An 11,622-nucleotide genomic window follows, 5' to 3' on the forward strand; every position below is an offset into this window, starting at 1 on the left:
CTTTATATCATTTTAGGAGGCAAAAACACTGTCCTGACTCCCGGGCTGACAAGCCCCGCGCCTTCCTGGAGGTGGCTGGAGGGCGCGCAGGGCTGGGAAATGACAGCTTCTCGGTTTCTCGAAATCGGCAACTGTGCCTGGCCCGCATACAGTGAAGAGAGCGCCCGAGCCGAGAGCGTACCCCAGCTGAGGGTCCTGGGTCCCTGCGCGGTTTTCCCTGAATGAGAGGAGGGAGTCCGGGCCCGGAGTCAGAAGAAGGGGGTCCCTAGGAAAGGAACGGAATTTCGGGGGCCAAAGCGGAAAGCACAGGCGAAGGGCCATATGCAGCGACAAGGAGCAGCAGCCAGAGCAGCTTGGGGAACACTCGTCGGCTCCCGGAGCTTGAGGGACGAGCTTGGGGAGGGCAACGAAGCGAGAGACTGGCAATGGTGGGAGCGAGGCGGTGGTGTCGTTAGGTATAATCATAAAAACAACAGCCACAGGAGCCCAAATTAGAACTAAACGAAAAAAAAAAGCTGCAGGGGCAGAGCACCGGGGCGACGGGCTATCGGACGTGGGTACTCACAGTGCGGCGGCGGCTGGAGCCGGGCGAGCAGTGCGCGGAGGTGCGCGGCGGGAGGAGCGGCAGGCGGGAGTCCGGGATCCACCGGGCTCTCCGGGTGACAGCGCGGCCCCTCCCCGCGCGCGCGCACAGCCGCGCTCCCTGGTTCTCCGCGCTCCCACCCGCGGCCCCTCCCGCTCTCAGCGGGCGCGGGGCGCCGGGGCCCCGTGCTCGGAGATGCGAACCCTGAGCTGTTGACCCCGAGGCCGGGGACTGGCCGGAATTAGAGGCCGAAGCCTGGAGCGCATGGCGCGGCGGCGGGGACAGCGCGGTCACAGCCCGAGTGGCGGGGCAGGCGCGCCTGACAGCTGCGAGCCGAGGCGCCACACCCACCGCCCGCGCAGTCGCTAGCGACCTCCCCGGGTCCGCCCGCCCGCGGGCCACGCGCGGCGCCCGCCGCCTCCCCGCAGCCCCAGGGCCTGCACTCCCCAGGTAAGCGACCGCACACCTGCGTCCAGCGCCCTGCACCTGCGTCCCGCTCTAGCTGAAGAGGCCAAGAAGGAGGAAAGGCCCCGGGGCCAAAAAGTTTGTCCCCAAGAATGAAGTGGAGAAGGCCCAGTGCTCCTGGCCAACGAGCCAGTTTTGGTCTGGGCCAGGACCGGGTGATGGGGCTAAGGGGGACTCAAGAGGAATGGGCGCAGGGAGGAGTACTTCACTTTCGGGCTGCAGGCAAGGGCCGGGGTGGTAGAGCCTACAGTGGCCCTGGGGAACCAGTAGGGTCACCAGAGTCCGGGACAGGGACCTGGGTGCCAGGCAGCGAGGATGGCAGCCGGGAAGGAGCAGATCTGCCTCCCCCATGCTCCTGACTTCGGTGGGAGGTATCAGGAGAGCTCTAACCTGAGGAGGGGCGTTCTTCTGTTTCCGTCCCTGGGCAGGCGACTTGGGAACTAGGTTTGGGGAGCCCTTGGCCTTGAATGCCTCCCCTCGCCGTCACCAGCAGGCTCAGGGCAGGAGCCAAGTTATCACTGGGAGTGATCTGAGGTCAACTACTCTCTCAGCGCTGCTAACCCAGTTTCCCCATGGGGTAGGTCCAGTCCCCTGATGCTACGGACGCCCCTGGGTACCTCCTCTCTCTGCTCAAAACTCCGTTTCTCTCCACCCCTCTCCTGTCTCTCTCAATCGGTCTGTCCGTCTTCACCATTCTTTCCCCTAATGCCCCATTGGGTCCCCTTCTCTTCCTCTCTCAATCTGTCTCTACTTCTTCGTTTGAGTTACCAGTCGCACCCCGCCCCTCTTTGCCCGCACCCGGGCGCCCCGTCGGCCGCTTCCACCACCCCCTCCCTGCCCCCCTGGCATTAAGTGTCCTTAATGGACACGTTAATTAAACTGTAATTAATCATACTGTCCGGCCTAAGTTTGAACAATTACCCTAATCAAACAGAAGTTAATAATGGCAGGGATGGCCTGGGGCTCGGCAGGCCGCCTGGGCAGGGGGCGCAGCGGCCACGGCGACTACCGGCAGTGGCAGTAGCGACAAACGCAGCCTGTCCTTGGAACCCGGGAGGCGCCATAAATCTTTCGCGGGTAGCGGCGCGGGGTCGCCCTCGCCCCCCTCGCCTCGTTTTTCCCTCGGGCTACCGGATATGGGCCCCCTTCTCTCCTGCGTCCCAACTCCTCTGGGGCGTGTCTCTCCTTTTCCTCCACTTCTCCCCTCTCTTCTTTTCCCTCCTGGCTCTGAGGCCTGGAGCAGGGACTGAGGAGGGGGCAGGCCCAGCCCACGGACTCCTTTGCCTTCTTCCCGGCTACGCTGGCTGACGTAGGGTGCCATTCTCCTAGGCCCCAAAAACCTCTCCCAAATTTGTGGGCTCTGTCTCCTCTGAGGATCTCTTTTAGATCGGGTTCTTGCCCTCTTCCCCCTCCTCAGTTCCAGTCTTTCTGTCTCTCATCTCCCTGCCTTTCCCTTTTCTCCCAGAGCAGTCCTGGAACCTGCTCAGCCCCTTTCTTTCTGCCTCTGGCCCCTCCATTCGGGCGTCTTTCCCAGGCTGTGCCTCTGTCCCGCTCCAACTCCCCGTTGTCTTTCCTCCCACACCTTCCCTAGGGAGAACATAGGAACCTATTTTCCGTCCCAGTCCGTGAGCTGCCCCCAAGTCCCCGCCAGCTCATTCTCCCTCCCTCGGCCCAGGCTCCCCCACCCCATAATTACAATCCCGTTCGGTAATTATTCTTAGCCTCCTAATGATTTTTTAAAAGGCATCTCAGAATTCGGCGTGGTCGCGACAAGGATCCTGGAGCCAGGACGCCCCCAGGGTGTTGGGGGGTGGGAGTGAACAGAGGATAGGCTGGGTCCCCCTGAGCAGGGCCTGCCTGTCCTGCCTCTGTTGTACAGCGAGGGCCAAAGACGCCTCCGTTTCCAACAGCCCGGCCGCGGGGGCCCCCGGGACCTCTTAGACAAAGGGTACCGCCCCGCACCAGGGGGCGTGCAGCGTCGACTCTGCGTCCCCGTTCAGCACCAAGCTACGGACAGCTCCCCGCGCTCTGGCCAATGCCAGGAGACCCACCCAGCTCCTGTCCCTGATCTAAGTTGGAGAAGGACTGAAGGCTCGTGGACAGAGGCTGGGGAAGCCCCGCTGTTCAGGGCTGGGCACCGGGGAGCAGGTCGTGGGGGTAGGAGCTGGGGCTTTACGATGGGCCGGCGTCCGGCGGGTTAATATCACCGCGGACCGCACTTTACTGATTGAAGAGCCGGTTCTTACAGGGGCCCTGGGAATAGATAGGAACCACTTATTCCCATTTTACAGGAGGAAACTGAGGATCCGGCAGTAGAAGCCAACCCCTGACCTTCTCCTCAACCAAGGCCCTCAGCCCATAAGGAACGCAGGCTGATCTCTAGACTCAAAAAGTGGTGCCTGGCATGCTGCAGAAAGGGCCTAGCTTGAAGGAGGGACGGTAAGGAGGGCGCAGCGCTGCGTTTCAGTATCGCCCTCACTACACGATGCAGAGGAGGAAGGCCTGGCACAGCCAGGGCACTTGCTCAGGTTCAGGCAGGCAGTGAGTGGCAGAGCTGGGACCGCAACCCAGGCTCCGACGGGATGGGCGGGACCCCTCTTCCTCAGTGGGCTCTGGGTCCTGCGGCCTCGTCCAGAGCCCGCAGTCGTCGCTGCCCTTGGCCTTCCTGACCCCCATTATTGAAGATTCTCTCTCTTTTATCCGCTGCCGGGTGGCACCAGGGGTCGAAGAGCCGGACTCTGGATGCGAGCTGTGCCTTGCGCACTTCTCCTCCCACTGGCGGGGTCCGCGCTGCCTCCGTGTCCCGGGTGTGGCGTCCATTTGGGCTCCGGCTTGGGCTGGGGCTGGGCGGACGCGCTTCCTCCGCGAGCACATATCTTTTACTAGTTGAATTAACGGCAGTTTTCGTCAGTTAATTAGGTTTAATTTACATAATTAGTACAGTATAAAGAGGATTGGGGATAATCACGGGGTACGTAGCGCTTACTGTGTAAACACGTATTCTGAATTAAAAATCAGATGTAATTAAGGCGCGCAGGCCCTGTTTAGGCAGGGTTTTAATTGTAATGAATTTCTAATTAACACTCAATGATTGCCAAATGCAAAGGGCTGTAAAATTTTCTTGTAGTTTTGCTAATTTATTGTTTACTTAATATCTGGATATTAATCCGACGGCCACATAGGGCAGAGCCCGGCGCGGCGGCTGCCCTTGCCCAAGCAAGTGAAAGAGGTTGGGCGGGGCCTGCCGGGCACCAACCCGAGAGCAAATGTGAGGAGAAGGCGGGGGCCTCGGAGCCCGTGAGAAGGTGCTCAGAGCTCCGGGCCCACCTCACTCCGGTTGCGGACCAGAGACTGAGGCTGGAGAGGGCCCAGACTTGGCGGGAGGCCGCACCCTCTGGATTTCCGCTGCCTGGACCAGGCTCTTTGGGATCATAGGTGAGACCAGCGCTCCTCACGGCAGGATACTCCCTGTTCTTGGGAACATCGAAAGGAGGGAGAACAACCGCAGTCCTGGTGGGCCCAGACCCGATTCCTCTGCTGACTCCAGGAAGGGCCCTGGACTTTGCCTGGGCCTGCATATCTGCATCTGTAGGATGGGCACATGGACCCCCACTTTGCAGGAGTGAAGGAGAGTGAAGGATTGATCCAGAGTCCAGGGGCTCATGAACACCTCTCTTCTAGAGCCCTGCAGGTGGGTGGAGCTTGGTGGCCCTACTTAGGTGTAGGACGCTTAAGCTTCTGGGGAGAGGGAGAGCCAGGAGGCCTCGGGAATGGTTTGAAGGTCTTGGGGCCCGGCTCTGCCCTCCTGAGGCTCTCTCACCTGGGTATGCAAGTTAGGCTGGCACAGACTAAGGAGGGAACCCTGGACCAGCCTTCTTTGCCCGAACAAGACAGAGAAGCCTCCCAGGCCTGAGCACAGGTGTTAGAAAAAGAAGAGCTGGGGCAACATAGATCCCATCTCTAAAAAAAAAAAAAAAAAAAAAAAAAAAAATTATATATATATATGTGTATATATATACACACACACATACACACGCACATACATATATATACATATATACATATATGTATACATAGAGAGGGAGAGAGGGAGAGAGGGAGAGAGGGAGAGAGAGAGAGAGAGAGAGAGAGAGAGAGGGCTGGGGCATGGTGGTGCTCAGCTGTGGCCCCAGCTACTTGGGAGACTGAGGCAGGAGGATTACTTGAGCCCAGGAGAGGGAGGCTGCAGTGAGCTATGATTGCACCACTGCACTCCAGCCTGGGCAACAGAAGGAGACCCTGTCTGTTAAACAAAACAAAACAAAACAAAACAAAACAAAACAAAACATCTCTTAAAGGAAAAGAGGGTGGCTGAGCAGCTCCAGCTGGCCCCAGGTTTTCCCATGAGTATTCTCTCCCGAATCTCTAGCTTGGGTCCCTGCCTGCATCCTGGCTGGTCCCAGAGGTGAGAGGCTCACCTCCTATCAGCTCCAGCTTAGCCACAGCCTCTTTCCAAGGTCTTTTCAGCATGGGGGAGACTGTGTGGACACTTAGAAGTTTCCAATGAACCCGTGAAAACACATTGAGAAAACTCAGTGTCACTGGAGGCTTCCACCCCACAGAGCAGGCTGCCTTACCTTCTCCCTCCCTGCGTCCACCTCTCCTGAGCCTCCTCTAAGTCTGCCTTCGTGCTGGCCCTCATCCCCCTCTGTCCATGGCTGTTTTATTTTCATCATTGGATTGTTCATGGGTTAATATTTTCTGGTCACTTTTTTTTGTGTTTCTCTCTCTCCCACTGGAATGTTGTGTTTGCAGTTGCATACCCGGGACCTGGCACTTAGTAGGTACTTGGCATGTTTGGTGGACGAAATGAGCATTTGAGAATGAGGGTTGTGAGCTCCAGCCCACGTCCCACTTGACTTGCTGGCCACAGTTATTGATCCTGTTGGGGTCTAGTGGCCAATGTGGTTCTTCAAGAGAAGGTTTTCTGCTCCCTAGTGATGTTTAGGAGGTCTTGGGATTCCCACCCTCCACACAGACTCAAAGCTATCCAGACAGATACCTCCAAAACACTTGTTCTTGGGAGGTGGGGAGCTGCTGACAGGCTTGCCAAGCTTTCCCTGGTTGCAAGAGGCTTCCCCAGGGATTCTTCCATCAGCATCATGGATAAAGGGCTGGAAAGAAAACAGGCTCTGGAGCCAGCAAGACTTGCTCTGTTTGAGTCTCTAAACCCGCAACTGTAACGTACTCATGTGGGCTTCACAGGGATGTCATTTTTTTTTTTTTGAAATGGAATCTTGCTCACTCTGTCACCCAGGCTGGAGTGCAGTGGTATGATCCTGGCTCACTGCAACCTCTGTCTCCCGTGTTCAAGGAATTTTCCTGTCTCAGCCTTCCAAGTATCTGGGATTACAGGCGCCCTCCACCACACTCAGCTGATTTTTGTATTTTTAGTAGAGACAGCGTTTCATCATGTTGGCCAGGCTGGTCTTGAACTCCTGGCTTCAAACAATCCACCCAACTTGACCTCTCAAAGTGCTGGGATTACAGGCATGAGCCACAGCCCGTGGCCTGATGTCACAATGATGAACTAAGGTGCTGGGAATATGGAACACAGCCAGGGATGGGACTAGAGTAATGTACCTTGGGTGAAAAATTTAAGAAGTCACTCAGTCTCGGGGGTCCTGAAATCCTCCCTCTAGTCCCAGTCCTGCACAAATCACATGGCAGAGTAGGCGCTCAGCACATGTGAGCTCCTCCTTCCCTGATAGCCTCCAATCACTTCAAGATGGCTGCCTAAACATTGGTGGAGTCGGGTCTGCATGCTGGGACAGATTGAGGCATCTCTGAGCCCAGGTTCTGGGGTGTGGGAAATTCACAGGATGCCACATCAGTCAGAGGAAGGACTTGAGTTCCAGGCATGTCATACAGTTCCTCACAGTCTCCCGGACTCCAATGACCCCAAGGGAACCTGAGTTGAGATATCATGCACATATCATATACTCCATCCACTTGAAGTCTACAACTCAATGATTTTCTTTTGTAATTCACAGAGTTGTGCAACCATCACCCCATCAATGCTTGAATATTTCCAGCACCCCAAAGAGAAACTCTTTACTTATTAGTTATCATCCCTCATGTCCCTACTCCCCCCCAAGCCCTAGGCAGCTACCAGTCTACTTTCTGTTCTACAGATTTGCTTCTTCTGGACATTTCCTATAAATGGGATAATATAATATTGGTCTTTTGTGACTGGCTTCTTTCACTTGGCGTAATGTTTTCAAGGTTCACCCATGTTGTAGCATGTATCGGCACTTCATTCCTTTTTATTGCCAAATACTATTCCATCATATGGATATACCACATTGTTTATCCATTCATCCATCAATAGATATTTGGGTTGTTCCCCCTTTTTGGCGTGTATGAATAATGCTGCTATAAGCATTCATGCACACATTTTTGTGTGATTGCATATTTTATTTTATCTTGGGTATATATCGAAGTGTGGAATTGGTGGGTGATACCATGACTCTATAGTTAACCTTGTAAAGAAATGCCAGATTACTTTTCCAAAGAATGGCACCATTTTACATTCACATCAGCAATGGATGAAGGTTCTGATCTTTCTACATCCTCAAAAACACTTGTAATTATTTGTCTTTTTTATTATAGCCTTCCTGCTGGGTATGAAATAATACATTATTGTGGTTTTGATTTGCATTTCCCTGATAAAATGATGTTAAACATCTTTTATGTGCTTATTAGTCATTTGCTGAGAAATGTCTATTTATATAATTTCCCTATTTTTTCAACTGGGTTATTTGTACTTTTATTATTGAGTTGTAAGAGTTATTTATATATTCTAGATATAAGTCCCTTATCAAATGCATGATTTGAAAGTAACTTCTCCCATTCTATGAGTTTTCTTTTTACTCATAGTATTTTCTTAATGGTGTCCTTTGAAGCACACACATTTTTAATTTTTGTGGCATCCAATTTATTGTTTTTTGTTTGTTTGTTTGTTTTTGGCTGCTTGTGCTTTGGCCTCATATCTAAGAAGGCTGTGCTGTGAGATTTACTTCTATATTTTCCTCTAAGAACTTTTATAGCTTCAGCTCTTTACTTTTAGTCTATGATTAACCCATCTATTTGGAGTTAACATTTGTGTATGATGTGAGATAGGGATCCAAATTCATTCTTTTGCATGTGGATATCCAGTTGCCTCAGCACTATGTGTTGAAAGATTATTCTCTCTCCTTTAAATTGCCTTGACCCCTTGCTGGCTTTTCTGGTCTGGAGAAATGAGTATCCTCCCTCCCCCAGGAGAGACGGTACCAGCTTTGCTGGGATTTTTAGTGAACAAGCAGGAAGCCCCCACTGGGGCAGGGAGACTCCCCAGGACTTCTCTGAAACCTCAGCAAGGCCCAGCATAGGTGCTAGAGACACCATGAATTCATCAAACACTTACTCAGTACCTCCTGTGTGTCAGGAGCTGAGGATACAGTGGGGGATTAAGGCAAGCTAGTCCCTCCTCTCTAGAGTTTACACTCCAGCAGGGAGATGGACAAGAAAGATTACTGTAATTCCAAGTGGTGACAATTGCTGTGAAAAGGAAGTAAAGCAGGGTAAGGGGTTAGAGAGGGACAGGATTAGGGCTGGTGGTGGCAGTGTTGTAGGAGGAGAGTTGCTTTTCTATTTCCATTGACACCAGCTAAGGAAGTTGGGTCCCCACTGTGCACCAGACACTGTGCTGCCCTCTTGGCATCTCTCATCTCATTTTGTTTTCCTAAGAATCTTATGATGCCAGCATACCCATTTCACAGCTGAGGAAGCTGAGGTTCAGAGAGGTGAAGTGATTTGCCCAAAGCCACACAGCCAGGAAGTAGTAGCTATAAGACTCAAACCCAGACCTGTCTGAAGTGAAAGCTGTTTCTTCAGCAACAGCTGCCTCCCTATAAGGTGCAGGCTGTGTTCTCCCGGGACTCTCACTCCAGTAAGGGGGATAGAACACCTCCTCGCAGTCACTCCACCAAGGCTGGCGTGCAGCAGCGGCACATGCCCCATGCATCTCTTGCATCGAAATGCAGAGGGTGAAGTGAATCACCATTGGGTGGGGGAGGAGGAAGGGGAAAAGCCTCAACAATATTTGCTGGAGAATGATGGTCCCTGAGCGTCACCGTGAGCTGCCACTGCATCACAGAGGAAGGAGGCCCCATTTCTCCTGGGGAAGGAATATTTCAGAAGTGGGGAGTCACCAGGACTTCAGTGGTTGTATGCGGGTCTGTGTGTATGTGGGGCAGTGGTGCCTGGTGGGAGGAAGGGGACAGAAACCAGCCCTTTAGAAGTGTTTTGTGCTTATCATGGCCTGTAGCAGGGATGATTTAATAATGACATCAACAATATCCACTACTGTAATTACCCACTCTGCCATTGAGGAAACTGAGGTTCAGAGAGGTTAGGCATCTTGCCTAGGGTCACACAGTGAGTCAATGGAGGACCCAAGACTTGAACCCAGGTCTGTGTGACTCCAAGCCCATGCCCTTCATAGCTACATTCTTTTTTTTTTTTTTGAGACTGAGTTCTGTTCTTATTGCCCAGGCTGGAGTGCAATGGCATGATCTTGGCTCACTGCAACCTCTGCCTCCTGGGTTCAAGTGATTATCCTGCCTCAGCCTCCCAAGCAGCTGGGATTACAGGCATGAGCCACCACGCCTGGCTAATCTTGTATTTTTAGTAGAGATGGGGTTTCTCCATGTTGGTCAGCCTGGTCTCAAACTCCCGACCTCAGGTGATCCACCTGCCTTGGCCTCCCAAAGTGCTGAGATTACAAGCATGAGCCACCGTGCCCGGCCTTCATAGCTACATTCATCTGCCTCCCCCACAGGATTGCCAAAAAAGACCCAGGAGGCCATGGGGTAGAAAAGAAGGGTTCAATTTGGGTATCAGGAGACTTGCATTGAATCCCGCCTCCCCCACTGCCTTGCTGGGACTCTGACCAAGAGATTTAACATTTTCTAAAACAAATTATTATTATTACAAAATAATATATGTTTATTGAGTTACATTTGAAAAATGCAGAGTAATAGAAAATGAAAGAGCAGCCACAATCCCATCAGATGCTTTTATAAATGTCTTCTTCCCAGCTGGGTGCAATGGCTCATGCCTGTAATTCCAGCACTTTGACAGGCTGAAGTGAGAGGATTGCTTGAGGCCAGGGGTTCAAGACCAGGCTGGACAACTTAGTGAGCCCTCATCTCTATATAAACTTTAAAAACAAGCTGTGCATGGTGGTCCATGCCTGTAGTCCCAGCTACTTGGGAGGCTGAAGGGAGAGGATCACTTGAGCTCGCGAGGCTGAGGCTGCAGTGAGCCGAGATTGTGCCACTGCACTCCAGCATGGGTGACAGAGTGAGGCCCCATCTCAAATAAATAAGTAAGTAAATAACTTGTTCCCAGATGGCTGGAGGCAGGGAGGGGCAGATCACTGAAGTTTCCCGAAGCCCCTCCCACCCTGTCTTCCCCTTCATTTATTTAACCATTGTTTCTCGAGCATCTCCTGAATGCCAGGCCCTGAGCCAGCTCCTGTCTTCCTGGGGCTCTCACTGAGGTGAGGCAGAGAGATGATGTAAGAAAACACAGAAGGACAATATAGAGAGGTCAGGCAGTGACAGAGGAGCTCCAGGGTGACGGTAGCCTGTGGGCTGGGATCCTATACCCACAGGTGGGCCAGGTCAGGTTGGGTATTGGAAAAGACCTCCCCATAGGAACTGCATTTCAGCTGAATCTTGGAGGATGAACAGAAATTAGGCAGGAGGCAGAGGATGGGAGGAAGGTGTCCCAGGCTGAGGGAATAGCCTATGCCATGACTCAGAGGCAGAGAGGGCTCTGGACATTCAGGGAGCAGAGCATCATCCCCTATGACGGGAACATAGAGTGGAAGACAGAGAGGTGGGGACGACCCTGCTGCCTGCTGCCCTTGCAGGGACACTGGGAGACCAATGAGACCAGTGTGAAGGCAGTTTGCCACGTGCAACTCATATTACAAGACAAATAGGATTTCTTTTCTATCTCAAAACTTTATTCTCATGCTTCTGCCCTCATTATTGCTCCCAGTGTGTGCCCTGTTGCTCTCCCTACAACCCCTCTTCCCCAGAGCAGGAAGAAAAGATAAAAAGAGCAAATTCCTAGGAAGGCCCAGCACAGTTTGACTGGATGCTTTTAACTAAGTCTGCAGGCAGGAGAGACTCCTTATCCCTTGCAAGTTAATGCAAACTGTTAGGGAGATAAATAAATGACAGAGCTGCCGATGGACTGTTGGGCTCAAAGGAGGGACATTTGTCTCACTTTAGAAGAAGGACCTGGAGGGCTCAGCCCCATCGACTCGTTCATTGTGCTGTTATCTGCCAGAGAGGTGGTGACACCACAGCAATTAAGACAAACTTGAGTCTATAAGTTCGTGCCTGCAATCTCGTGGCTTCAAAACAAGACAAATGATACCGCCAAGGGAGGAAACAAAGTCTTTTTCAGACTCTGTCCAAAGTCACAGCGAATATTTGTGGTCGTTCAGCAGAAAATTTGTCATTATGAGGTCTGGG

The sequence above is a fragment of the Macaca nemestrina genome, chromosome 7, assembly GCF_043159975.1.
Source record: "Macaca nemestrina isolate mMacNem1 chromosome 7, mMacNem.hap1, whole genome shotgun sequence".
NCBI classification, from domain to species: domain Eukaryota; kingdom Metazoa; phylum Chordata; class Mammalia; order Primates; family Cercopithecidae; genus Macaca; species Macaca nemestrina.